The sequence below is a fragment of the Lygodium microphyllum genome, chromosome 19 (assembly GCF_053477565.2).
Source record: "Lygodium microphyllum isolate KBCC chromosome 19, Lygodium_microphyllum_v1.1.10, whole genome shotgun sequence".
Taxonomy (NCBI): Eukaryota; Viridiplantae; Streptophyta; class Polypodiopsida; order Schizaeales; family Lygodiaceae; genus Lygodium; species Lygodium microphyllum.
The window spans coordinates 119,050,046-119,054,510 of record NC_141153.1 but is presented as its reverse complement, the minus strand read 5'-3'; the positions used below and the strand labels follow the sequence as shown (position 1 = coordinate 119,054,510).

The following is a 4,465-nucleotide window of genomic DNA, read 5'->3' as shown; positions in this document are numbered from 1 at the left end:
GAACCACGATCCGCAAGAAGTAGCGGCTCCAAACGTCTTGAGAATCCCCAAAAAACTTCATCTTTTCTTCATAAAAATGCAGGTAAGTTGAAACTTGTTGGCCATTGAACTGCTTCATCTCCTGTTGTTGGACAGCCTTCAAGGCATTCATGACATCACTATCGCGTTTCGTGTATGCTTGCTGCTGCATATAGGATGTAAATGACTGAAACAGATGCTTCATGACATTCTCGTCCGTCATCTCTTCTTGCAAGTCTCCCATCTTGCTGGAAATTGACGCAGCACTTTCATGTCAGGTTCACTAGAAATGTCGTGGAGTTTGTGCAAGAGCTGCTGAACACGGGGTTCAAGATGCTACAAGGAAGAGGCTAACAAGAAGATCTCAAATTTTTATGCCAAAGATCACTATATTGCTTATCAAGTGAATTGCAACAAAGAAACTACCAACAAACAAATTTTGTTCAAGTCCCTTCTTTCTTATCTCTACATATAACTTTTGGTCTTGCTCCAAGGCTCTTAAGCAAGCTCAAGCTTTCAAGCCACTAACAAAGGTAAAAGCATTGGGGCAAAGTCTATAGGGCAACTGGTATAACGTACAGGAACTACACTCACTGCAAAACTGTGGCATCAAAGTACAATAGAGCCATTGGCCAAACATCAACTTGGTCATTGATTGCCTCAATTTTTGCACCAGTGCATGAACCAATGTACACCCAATCAATCTTCACACTGGTACATTCTCTTGCAAGAGCACAATTGTCTGGAGAATGTGGCTTTGCAACAACAAGCTCCAGTTTAGAGACTTCAAATCTTTATTTAGCAGCAAACCTGGCAGACTCATCTATATATATTGGCTCAAAAGGTTTGGTAGCTTTTCAAAATCCTCCCAGAGACCCATGTTGAATGTAACATCGGCATGTATCTTAGTGCCTTTATGCAAATCCTTCTTCTTGCCACAAGCCTTCAGCAAGGCCACGATGGCTTATTGAGCTTTTCATCCTGTATTTCTGTTAATGTCACCAGGCATTTCCTCACAAGCTCTTCATGAATCCAACATGAATCATAGAAGCCATCAATCCACTTGGATGCTTTAAGCATTTGTGTTTACAGTCTAGAGATCTCTCTTATCTCAGCCATCAAAATAAGATAACCGTTGCTACTCTGCTATATCAATTCTTAGAGAAAGATCTGGTGCTTGCAGATACCAGGCATTTATAGCAGTACCTGATAGCATCTAGAGGTGCGTTATCTGGCATTTCCAAACAAAAAAAACTGTGATATTCTACTCCACATAAGCTGCAATTTTGAGACAAATCCACGGCCAGCTCTGATCTTCGAGTTGTACTCTAGAGTCTCAGAGTACACTACAAGCCGGAGAGGCTTGTTAATAGGTCGTGGGAATATTCTCATGGCCTTATTTTGCTTTGCTAAACGTCTGCGCTTCTTGCGAGTAGACTGATTGAACCATGTACCAATCCTTCTTGAAATGGCCGTTCGAAACAACATTGTTATGCTTCATCTCTCGAGGCGAGGGAGTTGTGGTGCTCGTTACCCTGTTGCTTCACTCGATGCCTTTCACTCGATGCTTCCTCCACCCCTGTTTGTATTTGTATAAAACCTTCGGTTGTGTGATGGAGAGGAAACCCAAAACTCCTCTTCAGCCCAGGAAGGCTGCCATCTAATGAACCGAATTCAGTAATACAGATGATGAACTGAATCGCACTAGACTTTGTGAGACCCCTCCAAAATCCTATTGAGATAATCCTCTCAAAATTGTGTGAAACCCAAGATTGATCTAGCTGCAACTGAGCAGCACCCAAGATTGAGAGGCAAAAGACAAACTCGAAAAACAACAGACACACAAACTTCCGAAGGGAATTGCCTGATCATAAAAAGATTTTTTTCCAAGAGTGAGAGAGAGAGAGAGAGAAAAAGCCACTCAAGCTTTACCTCGTTTTTCTTTAGCTTTTGTCCTCTGTGACAAGAATAAGCACGGCCTAAAAGGGCTCCTGTCACGCATGATTAAATCATAATGAGTGATTAGAACATTAAATCTTCCCTCTTCTTTGTATAAATCCCTCAAGTCTTTGCGGTCAATACGGCGTCCATAATGAGTGAGTTAGCATGGAATCCACCCAGGGTGATGAACTGCCACACAAAGCCAAGCTTAGCAAGGTCTGGGATGAAGCTCTACATCTGTGCTTCGCTCATTCAAGCAGCATCCTAGTTGAAAGAAGGGGACAGGTTATAGGCCAGGAGAATGTTAGGATAATGCGCCTTGACACCGAGGGCGAAGTCGCGTACCTGGTCATAATGGGGCCCAGCAGATTCCATCCAGAGCATGTCAGCATGAGGGGCAAAGGCAATGCCTCTTGCAATTGCGGCCCTAGTGCCGCCTTGGAACCTGTAGAAGCCTTCTCTGCTCCTAGGAAGATCCCAATCCCAGAATACATTACCCACACCAAGCCTCTCAGCCAACACCTGTGCTTCATAGTGCGACAGACTATCAACCTAAGAGAACCACTGGTCTAATCTCATCTTCTGCTCTTTCTCAGGTATGGGCAACAGCCTTAGCTTATCCGCAACAACATCCTTGAAGAGCCTCAGGTCAGCTTTAGCCATCCAAGCATCTTCCAAGGCCTGCAGTTCAGACCCTGACTTCCCTGCCTGGGTCGCCTCGAACAGCAGGATGGCCAGTGGCTAGTCTTTCACGGCAGGGTTCGAAGCGCCAAATATGAAAGCATGGTCTCTCTTATCGATGTTAGTCTACGTCGCTGCCTCAGCATTGGTCCTGGCAATGAGGATAGTCTCCACACCCATGAGATCAAACTGTAGCCTGGCAGCCACCAGGCGGTTGATGTGCTCCGATGTTGCCACCAGGACCTTGCCTGACATGTGCCCACATTTCTTAGTGACAGATGCCTTGTCTTCTATGTGCACCTTTGTAGCCCCCCTCTCCACCATAATCTCCATTGCATGTAGTGCCAATGTATCTTCTTAAAAAATGCTTTGTCCCGCATGTTACGTTGGCCTTGTTCACGTGCAACCTTTATCTTCATAGCTTAAATGTCGGCTTCTATAAAGCTTCCTTTGATTCCACAGTTTCCTGCACTTTTCTTGGAATTCATCATTGAAATTGAGAGCATGATAATATTCTTTGGCATCAGTTTTTCATATTTTTCTGACACACACACAACATGCACACAAACAGAAACACACGCAAACACAAACACACAAGTGGAGTATGTACTTTGGATGCGGGTACTGAAAAGGACGGAAAGATAATGCAGCAATCAAACACAATGAAACACACGTGAAAAGATAACACAGATGCATAACAAAAATGGAGGTGTTTACGGCTCGGATGCGCAGCAGTACGACACCGGAGTGGTCCATCATCTTGGGAGTCGCGACCACATGACATATTTGGAGGACTTTTTAAGTTTTTCTTTTGTTTTGCTTGTTTATTTTTTTGCAATATCCTTTGTACTAACAATCATGTTTCTAACAATTCGCATTTTGTTTTCTTTGCAGCACTCCATTACAAATCACGATCCGACCAACCTTGAGACTTGATATGCAGAGAGGCAGAGTCTCACTTCATTGATCGACCGATTGTATAGACGCAGTGGCCCTGTAAGTCACTCATCTTTCTTGTCTGTAGTTAGCATGTTTAATTAGAATGCATTATTGTATGGTGGATTGATGTGTCATTGTTTTTTTTTTGCAGAGTCTGTTCGATGCTCCTTTGCGATAGGACGAGCTTTCGGAGGGCGAGGATATGTAGCTCGCCCTTGGATCCCTGGAGCTCACACACCTTTATTTTTTGGTCGCCTGATCTATGTAGACATTTTCTATGTATTAGTGATATCTTGTCATGATTGTACCAATCGCTTATTATGCGATCATGTATTTATTTATGTATCAATGTTGTGATTTCAGTATACTTTTTACCCTGCCACAAAAATTTTTTTTCCCCTGTTACCGTCGCTATTAGCATCGCAAATTTTACTGATTGCGTCATTATTAGCGTAGTTATTTTCGTCGCAAACCGTCGCTATCAGCGTCGATATTGGTGTCGGTATCAACGTTGATGCCAATACCAACACTAATAGCGACAATGATACCGACTCTTCTATGGCGTCGCCAATAACGATGCTTTTTGCGACGACGGGGGCAAATTTTGTTATTTGCATTTTCGTCGCTTTTAACGTCGGTATAAGGCCTATATCTTGTAGTGTATATGTAGTATTTGATGGAAGAAGATAGATTATTGACTGAGAAGAATAGGGAGAATAAGAGCCTACAACAAGAAATGTCTATCATTGAAGATGCTATGCATACTACATAGGTACAAAATATTGAGTTACACTCTAATATTATGGAGTTGGAGAATGAGAATAGAAACTTAAAGAGGAAGCTCATAAAAGCTTTGGAGATTGGGTTCACTTTGAAAAAAGAAGAA

General features: G+C 42.8%; 1 pseudogene; it reads right to left on the bottom strand.

The window, feature by feature from the left end:
- Positions 1-2,079: 2,079 nt before the first annotated feature.
- LOC148020315 (isocitrate lyase pseudogene) lies at positions 2,080-2,973 on the bottom strand (annotated as a pseudogene).
- Positions 2,974-4,465: the final 1,492 nt, after the last annotated feature.